We start from the raw sequence: 23,801 nt of genomic DNA on the forward strand, positions 1-23,801 counted from the left end.
AGATGCACAGAATGTTGCACTACTTGTTCCTTATAAACTAGACTTGATGGAGTATGTCAATGTCAAACTCCTTGCTGATTTACACACGAACATACAAAGACGTGCACACTCACAGATACTCATGTTCCTGTGATCTATACTAACCATACCATCTGCTTTCTGCTTTGCATGTGGTAGCTAACTAACTATCCTACTGTGCATGGGTATCACTGAGTGCATGCTGTGAAGGCAAACAACAGGGTTTTTTTCCTCATTCTACCCTATTTAGTTTTAGAAAATAAGTTCGTTAAATTTTGCCACCTAAGCACATATATTCCCCATATATTTTTGAATCTTATTTCTCATTTGTATTTATTTCTTTGGCCAGTGGATATTTCAAAGAAATTCACTCTTTGTGAAAACTGCACAGCTTTAAGCATATATTGTAGCCTTCTTTTACACCTTGAAAAAAAGCACAAACTGGTGAGTTTTACACAGATAGCAGTATTTAAAATAAAGATAACATTTCATTAATTTTCATAACCAATACATTCAGCAGAGAGGCACTGAAATGTCTTCATCAGTCAGCAGCTATAACAGTGCAAAATGTCAGGAGAAGTGCTACCTGGAGAGACAGTAAGATGACCTAGCTACAGCCAGTACCTAAAGTCTCTTTCTGACCCATTTTATTGTCTGGCACCTGTCATTATAACACCCTTTCCAAAATATCTATGGAAATTACACTTACCCTCTGGTAACTAGGTAACATAATCTCCCAGAGGCTGGTTAATTGCAGCCCGTGATAACCTCACATACAGCAACTGTTAAATTTTTCATTTCTTTCAAATTATTATGGATCAGTTGAGAGGGTATTGATTTGATTCATTAACTGATTCCCAGTCTGTTCCAAGGTTAATGATTACATGTATCTCAATTACATCCTTAACAGGTTATTCTGTACGATTTGTTTCAACTGCAATATACATTGTGTGTCTTCCACAGCTGAAAGAATTCCTACCGCTTGATGATTTAATAAGGCCTTTTTTTTCATTTTGCTAAAAATACCTACAAGGCACAAGTACATCTGAGACAATGGCAAAAAGAAAACTTTTCCCAAATTCTTTAAAGGATATATGCAATTCACACTCCAAAAAACAGTCTCAAAAGGCCACAGAGAAAACACATGATTCTTTCAAGTTTAAGATAGGGGAAGACAATTCAGACAATACTGGAACTGATGATTAATTATCTCTGGTTTTATTACTTCATCACCACTGAATGTTCATATTACCTGTCAATTAATTTTTAAGCAGCTTTGTATTGCTTGGCAGAAAATTACATCACAAATCTTGGATGGATTTTTGCAACTCTTAGTTCCCTCTCAAAATTAATCACATTTTTTACTAGTAACACAGTGATTTCATTCTTAGATGTTTCAGAGGATTCTTTCATCTTACAAGAGCTATTCAAATTTTTATAGAGAGATTACTGCTAATGTAACTGCAGAAAATTATGGTTTTTATCCCATTCTAACTCTCGTACATGATTCTTTATACTTCTATCAGATTGCTGCTTTGTTTAGAGCTGAAACCCATGGTGCCAGGCTCTGTACAAATTCCCAAAGACAATCTCCTAGGAAATCATCATAGGAAAAAAATAGGTGTGAATACAAAATGAGGCAATGATAGAACTTCAAGAGTAATTTAAGTCTTCTGTACCTATGGTTAGGTGGCTAGAGAACAATAAAATAATAAAAAAAAGACAATGCTTTCTTTACCCATTATTTTACTTCTGCATCCTGTTTCTTTAATTGTGTGATACTGTTGGTATATTTGGACAAACATTAGCTTATGAGAGAACTTTTCGTATATAATGTAGACATTTAATGGAGGAATAAATAGTTCACTTTTCTTTTACTTGACACCACTCTTAAAGTACAAATGCTCACACTCACTACTTGTCTTTGGATTGGATCGATATTGTTAAACCCCTTTTCAGGCTGGGAAATTGAGAGCTGGAAGGGCTGAATTTAATAACCGAAGGCACAGAGAGAGAGAGAGAGAGTCAGCATTCAGAAATGGAAATATTACAGAAATTCTTGACTCTCCATCACTTTTCTGACTCCTGAGCCATATTATTTCCAGCACTTTTCAATCTGTATATATAAAAACCCTTTCATCCTTTTATCTCTCCCTTTCAATCCTTTGCTTTGGAGCTCCAAGATACTGTAGTTTACTTTGGAAACACAGAAGCCAAATGAGTATAGTCATGAGGAAAGACTTCAGTTATACAATCCATTAAAGAAAACAATAGAGCTTGCAGCTGAGCTATTAAAAAGCGTAGAGCAATTTTTATTTCAATGGCTACATTTTATTTCCTCTTCTGAGTGACTGCTAACAAAGGGCTGCTGAAAGGACTGGATAAAAAGTAGACGTCAGATGCAAAATCCATGAGTTAAACGACATTATTAGATACAATTTCATAAAATCTAGTTGCTTTTCTGCTACTAGAAATCATGTCCTTTTGTCAACTTGTGGTCACATCAGCACTTCTGTTGATATAATTTGCTCCAGCTGCAGAGCATAGCTGGCCTACAAATCAAGAACTAGAATAGGGACAGTCAGGAATAATTCAATGGCTTGGATAATGTGCAAATCTCCACACATCTTGCTATTCATATAATTTATTTTCTCTCAGAATATTTGGAACGTGAAAAATTTATCTTTAGCAAAATAGCCGATCTGACACTTTACTGAGAACAGAACTGGCTGGCTAGCATATTGAAACACCCTCCTTCCCTCACAGATCACACACACATACAACCCCCCACTCTATAACCATTTAAGTGGGATTATCATATCAAAACCCTTCATTATCTTTCATTGAATACAGACCAAACACCTAATTTCATATATTATTCAAAGTCTCCCTATAATATTTCACACAATCCTTTATATTCACTTTTTAAATCTTTGGAAGATTGTGGGGCTTTTTGTTTGGTTTTTTGCGGGGGGTGCTTTTGGTTTTTTTGAGGTTTTTTTATGTTGGTTGGTTTTGGTTTTCCTTTTTTTTGTTTTTGGGGTTTTTTTAATTTTTACTTAATTTTCCACTTTCACACTTTCCTACCTTTTTCTCAAAATGAGAAGAATAAGTAGCAGCCTGCCCCACGGTAATGAGATCCTTCAAAGTCCAGCCTTCTGGACAGATGGGAACCTGGTTGGAAATGAAACATAGCACATCTGGTAGAGCACAAAATGAATGAACACGGTGCAGGACCAGAAAAATACTTACTAAAGCAACCACTTTCTTTTGTCTCTGCATGAATAGGAAGCATACAGAATCAAGATGGTGTTAGCAAAGCCCGTATTTAATTCTACTTTTAAAATACATTTTTCATTTTCTAAAAAGCAGACAGTTGGCATCAAGAGCCTTAAAGAATCCAAACTTTTAAAGATCACATTGATATCAGACATTTATACTTCTGATAAACATTAAGGAAAGGAAAACAATAGGATATACAGCTGGACATGCCCCTGTGAACAACAGAGATTAATCATCTGTGAAAATGCCTCAGAAAATTTGCTATTTTCCAGTGTAAGCATACCACATTTGTGCAGAAAGGAAGTACCCCAGTGCAGGTTTTAGGAGCACTGGACACCCATAACCCAAGTTCCCTATACCAGTGACTGTGGACACAAAACTGATACTAAAAATGGTGGCAAGCATCAGTTCTTTCTTATTCCCTAGTACAACATTTTATACATTTTTTCTCATGTGCATAACAACTGCATTCTCTTTTCTTCTTTTGTGGTTAGTCAATATACATCAGCATTCCATGCTTCTTCTTCAATGCTGTTCACCTGTCTTATACAGCTGTACCCCATTAGGAATGAGGCTGTGGCCGAGCCTCATTCCTATTCTCCCACACACCAGCCCCGACAGAACAGGCATTTTCCTGTGTAGCCTACTTACCTTAATCAAAATCCAATTTAGTTCCAATTTGGCACCATGTAACACCGCTGGTTTGAATTTGCTCATTGTCTTGTCAGAGTAGGACTGAAGTTTAACAACATCCTCTGGTCTCCCTACATTCTCCACTAGTCATTTCATAGTAGAAAACTGTCAGACAGGTATTCACATGCATGTAGTGTGACTCATTTGCTAGTGTCTTTCAAGTGAAAAAAATCCCTCTGTTTTTTAAAAACAAGACAGAATTCAAGAAGCCAGCAAACAACTTCTTCTGAAAGCAAGCTATTTGATTGGAATAAGGCTTAGTGAAGGCTAAGGTAGAGCCAACAGCATCCTCCCATCTTGGTGGAAGGCACAGGAGCACATCGAGAGGCTGACAGTTCAGGAATAGTGGTTTACCTTTATTCTGTGGACACAAAGCAGCTCTCATCCACCAGCTATCACCACAGCCTAACTTTGTCTGAGACAATCCAGAACTCTGGCTTCATGCAAGGACAACTTGGGATTGGTATACCTGTGGAACTGATGGTGGATACAGTGGCAAAATATCAGTGGCATTTCAGTGATCAATGAGATTTCATCAGCCAGTTTTAAATAGGTGGTGTCTTTTGTAAAGTGGTGATGGGTAGCAGAAGTCCTATATTTTCTTCGTAACAGAATGAAAAATGTGGCATTTTAGAACTTCCTAGCCAGTTCCTTTCTCTTTAGCTAAATTAATCTATCTTACTGTTTAGGCCAAGGTTACCAAATTCAAACTGATCAAGGATTCAGTCTTTTGGTATTTGTTTGCTGTTATTGGCAAAATGAAAGATTACCTTATTGACAGGAAAAAAAAAATAAGAACAAGATTTGGAGAAGATAGATGATTAAGTATTTCACATCTCAAAATAATTTTGAATCTTGATTTGCAGTATCTATGGCAATTTTCTGACTTCATTTTAGCAGGTCTTACTTGGGAAAGTTCCTTGTTTTTCGTGACATTCAGAATACAAAGCTGCTCTAGAATTTTAAAAAATGTGTTCTGTAAGATACAAATGAGCTAGAGTTTGTGCAGACACACAGAATTAACTGCAAAGAAAAATGATGCCAGGGAATTGTTATTGTTGGTCACATTTCATCAAAAAAGATGCATTTAATGGTTTTATGTTGGACTGGGGTAGAGATCCCCAAAATATGGTATCAGATAAAGAGATCAAATCCATTCCCTTTTATAATTTGTTGACTGGAACAAGAGATGCTATACTCTGCTATAAGAAAAAGGTTTTCCAAAACAAAAAGTACAGCATTTGCCTTAAAAATCAGGCTATGAACCTGTCATGTCCTACCTGTGGCAATGGGTAAAGGAAATAAAAGACTTCCACAGCACACAAGTCTGACAAAACAAAGTTCAGAGACAGCAGGAGTGAAAATTTTTCTGATGACCTTTTTTTGCCATTATTTTACACCTTGAAGGAAGAAGTTTTCTACATATAGTCTGAGAAACTACTGATCACAGTTACCCAATATAGTTTTCACTCCTGCCTTTTATGCAGTGCATCCTTTTTGGGGCATCAGTGAATTTTACAGGCCGAAGCAATGTGTCTACAATGAAATACAAAGCATACAATTGCTGTGAAGCCTACCACTGTCTGAGTTTCATGGAGCACTTTTATAATGCCAGAAGAAGCTTAAATATTTTCTTCACTGTCAAGAAGTAAAACTTTGACAAAAGCAGGGCAATTTGTATTTTTCACATTATTACCATGCTACTGGTATTGGAAAAGGCTTTAAGGTTTCCTTGTAGCCTTCTCTTCCCCAGACTGAACAACTCGACCTATCCCATCCTGTCTCCATAAGAGAGGTGGTCCGGCCTTCAGGTCTACGTCCTCCCTATATTGGATAGCCCAGAGATGAGCACAGTATTCAATTTCCCAATTTTCTTCCAAATTCAAAATACTAAGAAATTCTACTTAGCAGTTTTTGGAGCATCTAAAGTCACACAGAGAATCAAAGAGTAAGCTGGGTTGGAAGAGACCCACAAGGATCATTCAGTCCAACTCTTGGCTCTGCACAGCACAGTCCCCAAGAATCACATGTGTCCAAGAGCATTGTCCAAACATTTCTTAAACTCTTTCAGTCTTGGTGCTGTGACCACTTCCCTGTGGAACCTCTTCCGGTGCCCAAAGGCCCTCTGGGTGAAGAAGCTCTTCCTGACACAACTTCAGGCCATTTACTTGAGTCCCATCACGCGTCACCACAAGGAAGAGATCAGTGTCTGCCCCTCCTCTTCCCTTCACAAGGAAGTTGAAGACTGTGATGAGGTCTCCCCTCAGTGTCCTCTTCTCCAGGCTGAACAGACCAAGTGACTTCAGCCCTCATATGGCTTTCCCCTCCAGGTCCTTCATCACCCTCATGGGCATTCTCTTGAAGCTTGATGGCTTTCTTATGCTGTGGTGCCCAAAACTCCCCCAGAACTTGAGGTGAGGCTGCCCCAGTGCAGAGCAGAGTGGGACAATCCCCTCCCTTGCCTGGCTGACAATGCTGTGCTTGATGCACCCCAAGACACAGTTGGTCCTCCTGGCTGCCAGGGCACTGCTGGCTCATATCCAGCTTGCAGTGACCAGGACCCCCACTTCCCTTTCTAGAGCACTGTTCTGCAGCCTCTCATTCCCCAGTTTTTCCATACATCCAGGGTTGCCCCATTCCAGGTGCAGAATCCAACACTTTCCCTTGTTGAATTTCATATTGTTGATTGCCCATTCCTCTAATCTGTTGAAGTCTTTCTGCAGTGCCTCCTTGCCTTCAAGAGAATCAATAGCTCCTCCCAGTTTTTTGTCTGTCCCATCAGAACAAGTGAAATTCCCCGTGTGTTCAGGCATAATGGAGATGAAAGGGGCAAGGAGCTCACTGTTCATGTTTTCTGCCTCTCTCTCTTGTCTAATAAGTCTTGTATTTATTTACTCTCAAATTTTATCTCTTAGCCTGAACTCCATATTATCAACAGAGGATAAGAGAGTGTCTCTAACTTCTTAGTCAGTCTCTCACTGTTTATAAAAGCATGTTGGTGGCAAGGGAGGATTTTATGGTATCAGAAGTGAAGTTCTGCTTCAGACAGCGTGGGAAACTCAGATCTTCTGCATCCTAGGTACACTGCCCAATAAAGACACTATGACTTTCTGCTTTTGCTGACACTGTGAACAGAAAAAAAACCCAAGAAACCTACAAAAACACCAAACAAAAACACCAAACAAAAACCAAAGCAAAATCAAAAACAAACAGAAAACCAACATCAAACCAGGACTTTTTATCCTGGGCTTTTAATTTGAAGATTACAATCTTCACAAAGTGGCTAGATCCATGCAGAAAGGTCCTTCAGTGCCCAGCACTGTGCTACTCGCCTTTGAAGATTTGGTCCATGGCCTTGTTTTGTAGTAACAGCCCCCACCTTTTGGGTTTTTTTTAAGGATCCATGCAATTAGGTCAAGTGGTAGGTCATCAAACTGCCTTTCCCAGAGCCAAGTAACTAATAATTTGTGAAATGCCTTCTGAATGGGGATCAGTTACTTTTCTTCTGCTTTTATTGCCCTATAATTGGTCAGGTATGTATTGAATTTGTGCTTTACCATCCTTAAACAAAGAATTGGTTGTAGGCAGTCAGCAAAATTTACAAGGTTTTTGCTAAGTGGTAGTGCAAACACACAGGCCACCAAATTGCTACATCGGTGTCAACTCTTAAATGATTATCTATTATATTCAATTTGGTCTATGTCTAGACAGAGTGGTAAAAAAAGGGGGGCATTTTCCACAGCTTCCTCTCTATTTCTAAAAACAAAAGATTTTTTTTTGTAGACCTGGAAGAGGCAGAGGGGAAGAAGGAGAATGGGGGAGATGGAAGACACTGCTTTTTCAAAATGTAATTTTGCCTTTAGAATATCATGGTTTTGGATAGCCCTTACAGAGCTGGTGAATTCATAATGATCTGTAAGGTCATTTAAAGGCAGAGGATTCAGCAGCACACTCTATAAAGGCTGCTTTTAAACAGTGAATTGCTGTCCTGCTGCTGGGGCTCAATTTAATGGATGGTCAAAGCTCTCATGTAAAGGTGCTTTTCCATCACTTCAGATTCAAAAGAATGCTAATATGAAATGTGAGAATGAGAGGACTGACAGGTTGTGTGGCAGCTGTAGAAGTGAAGGAAATGCTTTTGTTGTCAATAGCATTTTCTTGTTTGAAAAAATGGAAAAAAAATAGAGGGGAAAAAAAGAAAGAACAAAATACAAAATGGTACCCCAAAGAATGCCTATTTTGTGGCTCGGGTTTTTTTTCTTTTCAGTTCAGATGGATATCCTTTCTGTAAGGTCTCAGAAATGTCTGTGAATTGCAGGGACATGCTGGGCGAGAGGGGTGTCCTAGCAACAGTTCTGAGGTCCAGAGAAAGTGAACTAGAGCTGCTGCAAGGCTGTCTGGGTAACATGATTCCAGATGGGAAAAAAAGGAAGGGCCTAGTACAAATCTTGGAATGTTTTCTGTTGAATTCCATATTTTGACTGGCTTAAATGGTTTATAAGATTGTTCTCATTTTGTTTTGCCTAAAGATGTGTTTCACTAGTGTGCTGTGAGCAAAGTAGAGACATTGAGAGAGCATAATGGAAGACTAAAAATGCTGCAACTAATATAATTAAAAGGTTAATTTTAAGAAGTGCACTTGAAATTTATATAGCTGACATACATGCAAGGATTTGAGACCTAACTTATTTCAGCTTCATTTTCTGGGTGTTTTCCCTGGCGTTTGATCCAATTACAAGAGTATGTACGTGGATCTCAAGGATACAGAGCTATATTCCTACTGTGTCACTGATTCATTGTCTGACTAGAGAGCAGTTTAGTCAACTTCTGTCTAGATTGCCTGTTTGGGAAAAAGGATGATGTAATTATTTTACTAAGAATTAAGTTCTAGAAGATGGCCTGATATGCTCTGATTTAACACTACATATTAGTTCAAAGAATATTATTGTCTTCTTCCTTTTCTACAGGATAAACAGCAACACTGCTTTTTCCCTGAATAATTCTTAGTTGTTCTCTTCTTGTTGCCTCAAATGAATACATAAATAAAGAATCCCCAATTTGCATGGCAATACTGTGTGTTATAACCTAACAACAAAAATGTCTACTGATATTTGCATAGGTGTGATGAATTTGTTTTGGTACCATCACAGAAATATTTTTCCTTCTTCTTTTTATCTGCTATGTGTGGATCTTAGCTGCTGTTTCTTCTCACTTCATTACAGCACGGCATTAATTCTGTAAATTATGTGGCATCTGAGACTGAACTCAGGTTGCAATCATGAGCCATATTTTACAGCTGCAGTGAAGCTTTCTCTCCCAGATCGATTCTGTGTTCTCTGAAATTCTATACCACAACAGCAGGACTATGCTTTGGGTTTTGCCTACTCCTACATGGAAAGGACTCCAAATCAAAATTTACTTTGGAAACAAGCTCTTTGAATCTGTTCTTCTAAATGAGTCAAAGTGAAAGGCTTACTGTAAATCATAGTATTGGACTAAATGGGAGAAGTGAACAAACACACTATACCAAAATGTTAAAAAAGAGAGATGCCTAAGTATTTAAACAACAATACAGGAGAAAGTATCATTTCACTAAACAGAAATATCAGAGCAAATCTTAAGGCTGTATAAAAATACTTGTTACAAAACGTTAGGGTAGAAAATGTTATTATTCGGAAAATAGTGAGTTTCACTGTATTTCTTCTCTGGCAAACTTTTTTGGCACCTTAGTGCTCCTGATATAGTTATTTGAGCTCTGACAGATGACAAATTTGTAGCCAGAGAGACCAAGAATAGCCAAGAATTTGAAAAAAAATGTCTTTTTCTTTTTTTTTTGTAATAGTATATGACTTAGATTATGATGGATCAGATCACAGGATAGAAGAGAATTAATGTAGAATGTCAGGGCTAAATTTATTTCCTGTGTGGAAGTAATGGTGAATGTTTGACCTAGAGAAGGCAATATTAATATTCTGTAAGGACGAAACTCCAAACAAATCACATGGTCCTGTCCTCAAGGAAACCTCTTCCTTAAAGATATCCAAAGGGTCCATGTGCTTTTGCACATTGGAAACACTTGTGAAGCTTGTCATGCCAAGTATAATTTAACCAAATCCAACTGAATTTGTAAGAGCAAAACCAGAAGCAGGAGATGTAATTGGTAATCTCTTTAAAAACTTTGTCATTTATAATTCATTAAACAGCTTCTAAATATAAAATACCAAGGGGTTCCATGTCCGCTTCATGCACTGTTTTCTGCATCCTGTTGTTTGTTGCCTTCATCCTGCATCCTAAGCAAGAGTCATCTCTACACAATTAACATGAAATACAAGCAGACAGTCCCAGCCTAAGGGTCTGGTCATAAATATATTTCATGACATTCACAGATCTGTGAATCACTTCCACTGCTATTGCCATTTTTCTCATCATCTTCCACTACCTTATTGCTCAGATGCAGGAAGAGCAAGGAAACTCCTGAACTTCAAAAGTGCATCTTCAGTGACAGTCTTCACATACAGGTAAAGAGCTGGTCTAACATACGTACATAGTCCTTACGTGTGACAAAATTTAGTCTGTGCCTAAGCAAATCTTCCTACCTCATGGCCATGCCAACACATTCATGTCTCATTTTTTATCAACTCAGTGCATGATATAGTAAGATGATAGTGCGTAAATCTATTAAAACTATATGGAAGACATTGTTCATCACATGAGCCTATGCAGCCACTATGGCCTAATAGCTTTTTTATGAACAAAGTTATTATTTTTACAGAATTATATAATTTTTTTTCCTGTCCAATCTGTATTGATATTTTTAAATGTTTCATTTTAGTCCACCAATAATCTCTTCTCAAGGGCTGAGGAGCTGAGTCACTATTTTCTTCAGAGTTTCTGGCATGAAAAAGGATAAAGCTTTCTATTTTCAATACTGCTTTCCTGGAAATGCTAGCAAGCATAACTGCTCAAGGTACCACTTACTTTTTCCTGATTGCCATTGGCATTTTCAAAGGATTACTCACAAAGGATAACTTTAGCTTGAAGGAAGCACATTTTTCTCCAGTCAATAAAGACAGAGAAGTTCTCTTGAAGAAGAACCACTGACTATAAGTAGAAACCTGGAAAGTCTTTCTGGACTGAAGTAATCCTTTGTGCATAGCTTTAGCTGGCATCAATCTTAAAGACAATATTTTGAGTTTTAGGCCCAGAAAAGAATGGACCGGGAGTGGTTGCAATCAAATTGAGGAGAATTACAACTTTATGAAGGATCATTAAGGTGTGAGGCTGGTTTATGCAAATCCATCCCTTCAACTTCAGAATGGATCAAGAATGAGATATGATAAACACACCTTCAGGAAAGAAGGCATGTCTGAAATATGACATTTCACAGATTAGATGAACCTCAATCACATCATTGACCAAGACAGCTCCTCTCAACTCAGAAGAGATGTAAGAAGCAACTAAATATTTTTCAGAAATACAACAGATTAAAGAGTAGAAGCCATCACTGAATACCATTGCTGATGTCCTACATTAGGTTTTTGTCCACACAAATAAATATGTAATATATTTGTATATTAACATATGCATATTGCTATATACAAAGTTCACATGAAGGTATGGGAAAAGAATTAAAGCTAGTTATCCATTTTCATGGTTGTTTGACAGGGATTTAATGGTGAAGTTGAACAACTGAGTTTAAAATATATTTCAGGAACTACTATATTTTATGCAGTGATGAATATTAAATTATTTTATTTAAATATAGATTTAACTTCCATCTCTAGGATATAGCTTGATTGGAAAATTGTTTTAAATAGATTGCACCGATACATTTCAGAAACATTATGCTCATATGAATGGAAAATTGTAAGCATGATAACACACATGGAAGAAAAAAAAGAAAACAGTAAGGTTGTCTTCTATTTATATGCTACAAAAAATGAACTACTTTGTTTGATTTTACATTTTAAGGTTTGGATTTGACATTTTAAGATTTGTCACAGAATCACAGAACCACAGAATTAACTAGGTTTCAAAAGAGGTTTGAGATCATCAAGTCCTACCTATGACCTAACACCACCTTATCAACTAAACCATGGCACTGTGCTGTATTGTGGTTTTATATTTCTGTAACAGTTCTGTAATGGTTTGCCCCTTCACCCCCCATTTCCCCCCAATGGTTCCACCCTGAGCTCTCCTGCCCCTCCTCCAACGCCACCCCTCCCTGGTGCCTTGTCCATCACACAGCTCTTAATCCCAACTTCCCAAAATCTTCCACCTTGGGCATTGAGTGAGTGGACAAAGGCCAGGGGTCCCTCCCTTAACCTTCCTCCATTGGCCTGTGTTTCTGTCTGTCCCTCTGCCTTCCATACCCCCAAACTCCCCCATTAGGCAGTGGGCATCCCTCCCCCTTGTCTCCACCCCGGTACTTAAGGTGATTACGAAAGCCATGTGACTCACTTTCGGCTGCAGGAACATGGAACTCAGAGCTCCCTGGAGCTTACAATAAACCTGAGACTTTTTCCTCAGCCTTGAGTCAACTCCCTCATTACCTTCTCGGATGCCACCTCTCCTCCATACAAGGCAGACAGCGAAGCGCTCTGTCGTAGCCGCTCCCCGAATCTGCCATGAGAGACAGGGGAGTGTCCCCCACTGCTGACTGTGCCTCCGCTGGGCAGGTGAAGCCAGGGGGCTTCAGAGGGAGCACAGCGGCAGCACTGAGTGCCATGTCCAGTCTTTTTTTAAACATCTGCAGGAACAGTGACTTCACCACCTCCCTGGGCAGACAATTCCAGTGCCCGATCACTCTTTCAGTGAAGAATTTTTTTCTAATGTCTAGCCTAAACTTCTCTTGGTGCAGCTTAAGACTGTGCCCTCTTGTTCTGTCAGTTGTTTCCTGGGAGAAGAGACTGATCCCCACCTGACTATAACCACCTCCCAGGTAGTTGTAGAGAGTGATAAGGTCACCCCTGAGTCTCCTTTTTTCCAGTCTAAACAACCCCACCTCCCTCAACCGTTCTTCACCAGGCTTGTGTTCCAAACCCTTCACCAGCTTTGTTGCCCTCCTCTGGATGTGTTTGAGCACCTCAACATCCTTCCTAAACTGAGGGACCCAGAACTGGACACAGTACTCAAGGTACTGCCTCACCAGTGCCAAGTACAGAGGAAGAATTACTTCCCTGGTCTTGCTGGCCACATTCTTCCAGGCCAGGATGACATTGGCCTTTTTGGCCACCTTGCACACTGCTAGCTCATATTCAGTTGGCTGTTGACCAGCACCCCCAGGTCCCTTTCTACCTGGGCACTGTCCAATCACTCTGTCCCCATCCTGTAGTGTTTCAGGGGGTTGTTGTGGCCAAAGGACTCAACAGTTGGACTTGTTAAACTTCATGTTATTGGACTCAACACATCTATCCAGCCTGTCCAAGTTGTTTTGCAGATCCCTCCTACCCTCCAACAGATTGACATATGCTCCCAGCCTTGTGTCATCTGCAAATTTGCTGATAGTGGACTCAATCCCTTGAACCAGATCATCAATGAAGATATCAAACAGGACAGGGCCCAACACTGATCCCTGGGGGACACCATTGATGTCTGGCTGCCAACTCGATGCAGCATCATTCACCAACACTCTCTGGGCCCAGCCATACAGTTCTTGACCCAGCAAAGACTGCACCTGTCCTAGCCATGGGCTGCCAGCTTTTCTAGGAGTGTGCAGTGGGATACAGTGTCAAAGGCTTTGCTGAAGTCCAAATTTTTTCCCATCTTTTCACTGCAACTTATATTTTTAGAACTTTATATTTTTATGCCCCATATTCTGCCCTGTTTCAGGCCCAGTCCAGAAGATGTTCCTTGGGTTGCATTTTTTCACAGTCACTCCTCTACATTCCCACTTTTTTAACCCTGCGAACCTTTGTTTGAACTTGTCTGAATTGGCTAGAACTGGCTAGACTTGGTGTCCACTTACAAATTGATGTATGATAACACCCATGTTATTCTCCAGTCTTGTACTGTATGCATTGAACCATGAATGCGGCATCTCCCATCATTAAACTGCACCAGCAGCATCTGTTGTGTCATACCTGAAGATTCTGCAAATCCAGATATTAAATATTTCAGTGAAGGAGGCTTAAAATGAGTGAGACCAGAGCCAGTGAGAGACACGCGGGGGTACATTAAAAATTTAATAAATGAATAAAAACACTGCCAAATTCAATCATAAGTTCACAATGGGGTAAGTTACACATCATGTATTTGTTGGTCAGGAAACAGGTGTATGTGGGTGTAAGTGTTAGAGCAGTTCAACTTGCAGCAACTTGGCATTTAGTAGGAGTGCAATTTATACTCACAAATGTGGAATAAGGAAATGGAAGGGGAGCTGTGAAGAAATCAGATAGTGGAAGGGTTAACCACTGTGTAACATCCACCAAAAGAAGAATTTACCCAGGATACTTGTATTTTTCCTTTTTTTTTTTTTTTTTTTTTTTTTTTTTTTTTTTTTTTTTTTAATGTTTTGTGTATGTTCTTTGGATCAGATCTGCAGATTTCAAGGGGGCTGTTGTGATGCTCTGCTTCTCCCCTGCTGAATTGACAGACACAAGACCCTTGAGGTATTTTGCAAGCAGACTCAAGTTTGTTCTTCCTGTGCTCTGAGCCAGCTAGGTGCAAACTGGCCTCAAAGCAGGAGCCATGTATCTGCAGCTAGCAGGCATGCAGCCCAAGCTCACAAGCCTTGATGAGAAGACAAGATGTATTTTCTCAGGCTCCACATTGTGCTAGTGCAGTTTTATGGTCTCCACTTAGGTAATGATGCAGTGAGCATGTGCTCAAGGTTGCCAAGACTGCAGACAAAATGAGTTCTCCTCCACTGTTGAGAGGATTGACACTACTCACACCAAAGACAAGCCTGATCCTTTGTTTTAAACATGTACGGTAAAGCACATAATCAGTGCTCTAAAATAATTTGAAAATTCTACCTATAACTGGTGATATCACTGTGGGAAAGAGATTAATTTTCCAAAATGTTATTAATCCAGCAGAATAAATTGGGTAATTTGAATAAGAATACAGGGGTTTCTTGAGAGATTGCTTTTTAAGACAGAAATATTTTCAAACATTTGGGTTGCTTTTAATGTAGCAGGACAAGCACAGAGAATAGACCAGGTTCCAGGAAGCCCTCAGTGCAGGAGGTTGACAAATAGTCTAAAAAGTTTCCCTTCCCAATTGGTATATATGGGGCAAATTTATGGGCCTCTTGAATAATCTCTGACTTTTGATGGTTCTGTGCAGTCTGGCATAAATAATCAGCTGTAATCAGGGATGCTGTGGTCTATGAAGAACAGAAAGAAACCTCTATCTAAAAATGCCCATACTGCCTCTGAGAGGAGGGCTGAAATTGGCGGAGATCTTCAAGGGTTTGAAAATGCCTGTAATAAGCACTTATATTTTTCAGTAGATTTGCCCGTCACAAGTCAAAGGTCTTATTCTTGTATCATTGTGGCTGCAGCTCTCTCCACAGAAAGCAACAGGCACATATCACTGGTATCTTACCTGAGTAAAGCTGTCTTTTCTTCTGGAAGATGCATCTCAATTAAAATGGCTACCAACTCTAATCAAAACCACCCACACAATACCAACCTTTTTTTCTTTTCTTTTCTTTTCTTATTTCGATCTCAGCCTGGTTTTTCACTGATAGCTGAAAACTGCACACAAGCAATTCAATAGATAGGGACAAATAATTTAAAATATTTGTTGCTTTTCTCCAAAGCAATAGACAGAGACCCAAACAGTTATCCAAGGGCTGAAATGTTCTGCTGTCATATTTTGCAGCAGCATAAGAATACTTGTTACTGCTAGTTTCATATTGGATTTAACCAATTTTCCTGTATGAAATATTCTCATCAGCCACAAATTATTTCTAAAATTCCCACAAGAAGATGTGATGGTCCTGATAAGATAATGGTATTTTAAATCATGTAATAAAGCTCTTGAAGTATTTTAAAGTGGAGCAGGTAGGATAAAATTTAGTCTGGTTGTCTGGCCTCATCTAAGTGATGAGGTAAGATAGATATCGTCGCTTTCCAGCTGTAAAGTGTAGCAGAGAATACCTCTACTAGTAAGGGCTGACTTTCTACTGAAAGTCACGTTGTCCACTCGCTTCATATAAAGCACTAATTTCACAAACCACCCGAGCTTTCGGACTTCTTGGCTTGTGAACTTGTATTTTCCATTTTGGATCTTTACACTTTCCTGAGCTCCCTTTGCTTTCAAGTTGAAGTAACTCAGCTGATGCCTGAAGTAATTTTTTGAAAACCTGAGTCTCATTTACTCTTTTCAAATTAAAGTAGCATTTCAAAGTAGCATTTTCTGTTGTATACTGAACAGATGACTTGGGCTCCACGTAATTCTTACCATGAGAGATGAAAAGTCATATGTTGCCTGCTCATGCTTGCCACAATGTCCCAGGAGTTGCCCATTGTGGGTTCAAAATGGTTGAAATTTTACAGTGGTTGAGGATTTCCAATACTTCTGTCTAATGTTAGTGATGAAGTATATAATTTAATTTGGTCACGGATAATTACTTTGCTGAAAAAAAGTCTCTGAAAATCCATGACTAACTTTTTTTTGTGACTGACACTGAAGCTAGGCTCTTTTACTGCAGTGTAAGTAGAGCTGCACAACACATCCTATAACAAAGCCGGGTAATAGTCTCCTAATTTGAAAACAGTGACTCTTACTTCTATTCTCATGTCCACTGGTTTTATGTATGTGTAACCATTGATGTTGGGGTTACTCCTGTGTTATACCAGAAAGACAGAGGTTCAGGGCTCCTTTATGTCAGCTGTTCTGAAAATGCTCCAGAATAATTTTCTCCCCACCACTTTCTTCCCTCTAGCTTAAAAAGAATGATTGCAGAAACTTTATTTTTTGCTGGATTGTTCTTTCAGTGGTGTCTGCCATTTAGGATCATTTCATTCAACAAACAAACTGTAATTACTGCAAATCATGGTAAGCAGTGGTAATTGAAATGGTTCAGTAAAGCTGGCTAGCTTTAAGATTGCCTTTAAGGACATTAAATAGTAAATTTACCACTCTAAACCATGTCATTTCACGTTTAGGAGTACTTAAAACATAGAACACAGCTATTTCTTGAACAATAGAGACTGGGAACCAGTAACAAAATGATTTATGGAATATACAAATAGGTTGTACCATGCAGTTTGTGTGCAGCTGACCCTGTGGAAAGCTGCCATGTCCATAATGTGTTTCTTGAAGAGAGTCTGTCTTTAACTGTCTGTTCCTGCAGCTCACTAGAAAACAAAGGAGTTTGAAGTACCACCAGTATTAACAAAGAAATGCTGATTTAGGCCACTTGCAAATTGTTTTGACATTTATTACTCACACTTTTTTGGGGTTCTTTTTTTTGGGTTCTTTTTTTTTTTGGTAACTTAAGGACTATAAAGCTGTATTCTCAGGCAACTGTATTAATTTTACAGAAAGACATTAGGAAATATGCTCCCAGAAACTCTATATAAACACTTAAAAAATTTCCACATTATTTCTCAGGAGGTACATCAGTCAATGAGAAGCTGCTCAATAGCTATACAAACTAGGTCATCTAATCATTGTGCATCATGTGAGCTGATTCCTCAGCTGAGTATAAAACTACCTCCAATTTTCTCATAGTGATAATCTCTGTCTATAATTATATGAACCATGAGTACTGATGCTGCTGCAGCGAGCTACATTGCTCCAGCGAGCAGACTTATACACATTTATGTTTGTGTAACCATATATATTTTATATTTTGTAAACATATACATGGCATTAAAACTTTTCTGGAGGCATGCAAAAAGGCTAGTAGGGCAGAGCTAAGAAGTGCCAAAAGGCAAGTTGATATAAGACATTCAACCTATTCTCATGTGTGTGACACAATGTGCTTAAGAATACTAGTTCAGCTTTTTTCACACTCCTACATTTTTCTTACAGTCCTTTAAGCAATTCTGCACATATAACAATTGCCAAAACTACAAAAGTTTATTATGCTCAGAAATCCAGCAAGGCACCTTAGCCAGAATAAAATAATACACACTTTGAAAGCACCTGAAATGCCATATTTGCATATTTTTCTGTTACATGTTCGGTATAGTCATGCCACTACTCAACTTGCAAATGGATTTATGAGGAAAAGCAGGGAGACTCTAGTTTCTGTGCCCTGAAGAAAACAAAATTACATCTGTCCTCCAGCAGTGCCAGGTATCATTTAGGAGGGAAAAACACCAAAGTACGTGAGCCTCAAAACTGAGCGGGAGGTTCCTCTCTTGGAAAGCTCTCCTTGTCATTGGCAGATATGAGAAGAGGAGGGTTGACTGGCACGGCTTCCCCTTTTCAAATTACATCAGTTCTGGCCATGTATATTTAACATCTTGTTAATTTTGTTTTCCTCACTCTCACAGCATTAGAGCATTTTGGGTTTATTTGGTTGGTTGTTTTTTGATTTGTTTTGTTTAGATACCCTGGTTGTTGTAAATCTTTGTTTGAATTAATCAGAATGAAAATTTGCTCATTTGGAATAAAAATATACAGAAATAAGATTTTAAGTGTTGAGTCAGGATTTTAGTTTATTTTCTCTTATCCTCTGTTAGAGGAATAGATAGGCAATTAAATTAAATTAAATTAAATTGACAAAACCAGCAAAATAATAAAAATATTTTAAAAAATTAATAAAAGAGTATAGTTGATTGTATTTCATGGTAGATCTTAGAGCTTGTGAGAAGGCACAAAATTCTCACAATTTTTATCATGGAGGAGTTGAAGGTATACCTGAAGACAAGGACTCATTTGGCAATGTTTGCTTCTAGGTAAATAGAAATTGATACAAGAATTAGAAGTTAGAGATGATCACTTTCAGCTCAATTTTTTGACTGTCTTTAGATGCTTAATGGTGCCGATCAAACAGGAAGCTCAGCATTTCAGTATGATTGGAAAAGAATCATCATTCTTGGTCCTAATTAATATTTTTTTTGATCTTTCAAAGGCATCATGCAGCCTCCATTTACAATGGAGGAGAACAGAGTTAGCTATTTTCTGATAAAGCCACATTTTATTAGTAAATGCCATACTATGTTACTAAAAACATTGAAGTACACTTTACCTTAACCCATTTGGCATTTTCATTAAACTCTTCCTCATACACCTGAAGGATTACTCTATCAGCAGCAGCTTTATATGTTTTCAATCCTGAGATATGTTTGGTGACTTTTCCTAATACAAGAATTCATTGTTCTCAGAAAGCCATCACAGATAACTCTCATAAATTTTGATCATCAACTTGTGTTACTGTCTGGTTTTTGAAGTTATTAGAAATGCCTCTGTTGGAGTTAAGGTGCAAACAAGACCTTATGCCAATGTCAACAGTGCGGGTTTTATTTAATAATAAATACGAGAGAGAAAAAGAGAGAAGAAAGAGAAAGAAAATAGCTGGGAGGATAGAAAGAGAGTGACAGAGAACATAAAGAAAATATCACCACTCCATGGATCCCACTGGCTTCCCGATGATCCTCTATGTCTGGTCTTGGTGATGAGGGTCCCGCAAAACACACAGAATCTAATGGATTAATGTATGCTCTGGCCAAGTGGGAATGCCCAGGTACCCGCCCTGGAGGGGGACGAGGGTGTGGTGTAGTTTGACACTGCCCTGCAATAGACTCTGGGTTGGTTACATTACTTTGCCTCATGAGCAGTGCTGTGGTGCAAGGCCTCAGGAATGAGTCTGGGGAGTACTTGCCGGGGGGAGGGGGGGGCGGTCTTTGATGGATTATGACACCCTCTCAGTTGCCACCCATGTGAAGGTCCCATGGATGTGGCCTTCCCACAGCTGGGGTTTCACAGCTGGGCTGGTTTGTGTAAGTGAGAATGGGTGCTTAGTGCCTCTGACCAGAGGTCACACCACACACCCAAAACCTCCTCCTCCCCCTTTGGCAGGGGGTAGTCTGTGTAAAGGAAGCCCCTTGTGCGCTGTGGTCTCTCCCACCCCAAACTCAGCCAGGGATGATTCTCTCCAGCATTTAGTTTTCTTGTGGATGCATTCCTTTCCCTCTGCCTTGTTTCTTTCTGCCTAGACCTGAGATAATTGAACAATAGTGTCCCCTTTATCGAGGGGGGGTGGGCTTCTTTATACAGTTTTTGCTATAATGGGCAAAGCTCCCTCATAACAATGTTTAAGACATGAACCATTTCAGCCTCTGACAGCTTATCCTTGGTCTTCTTGAAAAATCTTGCTTGTAGCCCCAATCCTGTGAGATGGGAGTCCACTTTTAGCACTAGTGAACAGATAAGAATATTGACATTTAGTGAGCAGTAACAGGGAAGCTGTTTTATTTCACTCGCTTTGTTTCACTGTTCAAATTAATAAAAATTGTTTCAGTGTGATTTATGACAAATGATATTTCAAAAAGAAATAGCTTTTTTTGCAGGTTGTGACACCAGATTTCTAGGCAGTTTTGCCTAACACCAGAGTGTCTCCCCATGCCATTTTATGACAGTAATGAGTTCAATTTAAACTAAATTCACATTGTCTCACTATTTAGAGTATTTCACAGAATAATTACAAAGAATTATCTATATTTATTAGAATGCAAAAATATTAAGGCAGCATTGTTTTTTTATCTAGAAAAATCCACAAGTTTAGTAGGACCATTCTATTTATTATGGCTTCATCATTATTGTTAATATTAGTCACAGAAATATATAGTAGCTCATCCAAAATTAGAGATTTAAATATTTTTGGTAGAAAAAGATGACATCATCATTATGTTCTATTTTACCATGGTTTATCCTGCACTTGTGAAGCATATGCACATGTTAAAAAGTCTAACTAGATAATTAATTTAATTGAATAAAGCTTGTGCGTGGTTTCTAAAATATTTGATCACATTCTGTGATTAAATTTGTCACACAAAGTATTGACAATTCAGGGGACAGGGCAATCACCAACCATATGAAGTTCAACAATGGAAAATGCCGGATTCTGCACCAGGAACAGTACAATGTAAGGATGGACAGAGTGGGGAATGAGATGCTGGAAAGCAACGCTTTGGAAAGGGACCTGGGAAACTTGGTTGACAGATAGCTTAATATGAGTCAGCAGTGCCTTGGCAACCAGAAGGGTCAACTCTCTCCTGGAGTTCATCAAGCCAGGCATCACTATCCAGGCAAGGGAGGAGATTGTCCTGCTCTGATCTGCACTGGGGTGGCCTCATCTCCAGTGCTGGGGACAGTTTTGGACACTGTAATTAAAAAAAAAATATATATCAAGCTATTAGAGGGTGTCCACAAGGATGATGAAGGGCCTGGAGGAGAAGCCATATGAGAAGCAGCTGAGGTCATTCAGTCTGTTCAGCCTGGGAGAGACAGATGGGAGACTTCTTTGTGAGGGAAAGAGGAGGTACAGACTATAATCTCTCTGTGGTAACCAGTGACGGGACTCAAGTAAATGGCATGAAGCTGAGTCAGGAGGTTTAAGTTGGCTATCAGGCAAAAGTTTTGAGAGGATGGCTGGACACTGGAACAGATTCCCCAGGGAAGTGGTCACAACACCAAGCCTAAAAGAGTTCAGGAAGCATATGAACAATGCTCTCAGCCTGTGGTAGGATTCTTGGGTGTTCTGTGCAGGAGTTGGACTTGATGATCCTAGTGGGTTTCTTCCAAGTCAGCATATTCTGTGAGTTTATCTACAGTTTATTGTATGTTTGAAATAATATTGTCAGTGTAATGTTGATTTAGATGCTCCATCATCTAATAATGAAAGGACAGAAGTTTGAGTACTAGGAGCAACAGGTTGAAAGTTTTAAGTGCAGCTTTTCAAACGAACGGTTCTTCCTGACAGTTAAAGACTGAGCCACAAAAAAAGAGGAAACCACTTAAATTGTTTAGGCACCTTCAAATTTAGGCAGCATCAGAATAGATTTTTTACTGAATTTGCCATATAAACCCTCATTATATACACTATAGAATATATATGTATATATTATTTACATTTACATTTACATTTACATTTACATTTACATTTATATTTATTTATATACATTCTGTATTCAGGATTAGTGAGCCTGCACCATGTCCAGTTCTGGGCCTCTCCTATCAAGAAAGTTATTATAGTGCTTGGGCCTCTCCAGAAAAGGGCAACAAAACTGAGGTAGAGTGTAGAGAAAAAAATCATATGAGGAGCATCTGAGGGAGCTGGATGTGTTTAACCTGGAGAAAAGGAGGCCCAGTGGAGATCTTATCACTCTCTACAACTGTCTGAGAGGAGGCTATAGACAAGTGGGCTTTTCTCCTGTGCAACCAGTGACAGGATGAGAGGACATGGCCTCAAGCTGTGCCAGAGGAGGCTCAGGTTTGACATCAGGAAGAATTTCTTCACTGAAAGGATTGCTAAGCATTGGAATGAGCTGCCCAAGGAGGTGGTTGAATCACCATCCCTGTAGGTATTCAGTAAAAGACTGCTCATATCACTTTGTGTGGTGTTCTAATTGACAAGGTGGTTGTAATCAATCAAAGTTTAGACTCAATGATTGCAGAGGTCTTTTCTAACCTAAATAATTCTCTGATCCATAAAAGGAGGAGATTCCTCCATCTCATAATCCCATGAAAAGAAATACATTAAACAGTGACATGTTTAGGTACCATAGTGAAATATGTAGAGTGGAGGATCTCAAGGATCTCAATACTCCTTAACCCCTGAAAAGATGATCCTGCCTCAGATTATATGCAATTATCAGTGTTTCTCCATCAACTATGCTGCAAAATGACACACAGCCTAACTGCTTAGTTATACTTGGCTTGTTTATGCTACATTGTTTTTTCATTAGCTGCTGTAGGCAGCTCCAATGAGCTAAAAATACAAGGGTTTGAAGAGTCCATCCATACAGAGTTCCCAAATAGATTCCTCACTTGCAAATAAAAAAAATATATATAATCCATCCCAAATTTCAATGTATTTCATGCTTTTATTCCTCTTATAGAAGACTGAGACTTCTAAAAACTATTTTGGATTTCTTATCTCTTCGCATATTGTGCTATAGTCTCAGCATTTTAACAAAAGCTGTAATCGCTAAAACCTGGGTGATGACAAAAAGGTTATAAAAAGTTGAGCAATCCCACAATATTCATAATAAAAAAGTGATCTGCAGAAATAACATCTCCTAAACAGTTTCCCAGAATCTCCCTTGATTTCTCTATTTCTCTATTTCTTTCTGCAGTAAAGGAGCAAGATTTTACCTAATATTCGATAGGTTGTGGCTCTCTCACACAAACTTTGACTCACAGAAATATAAATTAAGCTAAAAAAGAAATTTTTTAAGGAGTTCTATTCACGTCTGAGATGAAAGATTAGGCAAAATGTCTCTGCAATTATCAGCTGCATTGTCCACCACACCACTGGAGTTTGTCTTCAGGAATTTTAGGTATCTGGATTGTCTGTACATTGTGAGATTGTCTAGAAAATAGAATTAATTTTTTTTTTTTTAATCAAACCATGCTGTTGAAACTATCTTCACACTAGGCAGATTGAATTTTGGCTGATCCAGTTGTAGCAACCCAAGCTCAAAAACATGCAGACTTCACAATAGCTTTAGGTGCTGCCAGTTTTCACTTACTCCATGAACACTCCCCAGGAAAAATACCTCTGACCTGCTCTTCACCTCCTTGCGTCAGGGCCTGACTGTCCATAGGAAATAGTGACAAGCTGAAATGCAACACTCAGGAAGTCTGTTTACCTTTTTGCTTCTCTGGAGGAAGAAAGATGG

General features: G+C 38.8%; 1 long non-coding RNA gene across 1 annotated transcript; it reads right to left on the reverse strand.

Annotated features, from left to right (window-relative positions):
- Positions 1-248: 248 nt before the first annotated feature.
- LOC137464650 (uncharacterized) lies at positions 249-3,715 on the reverse strand. The gene is made up of 3 exons (XR_010994335.1): positions 3,584-3,715; positions 3,106-3,192; positions 249-1,611 (listed from the first exon to the last, which is right to left on the reverse strand). It is a non-coding gene; the product is annotated as an uncharacterized lncRNA (long non-coding RNA).
- Positions 3,716-23,801: the final 20,086 nt, after the last annotated feature.

Source organism: Anomalospiza imberbis, chromosome Z (assembly GCF_031753505.1).
Source record: "Anomalospiza imberbis isolate Cuckoo-Finch-1a 21T00152 chromosome Z, ASM3175350v1, whole genome shotgun sequence".
NCBI lineage: Eukaryota > Metazoa > Chordata > Aves > Passeriformes > Viduidae > Anomalospiza > Anomalospiza imberbis.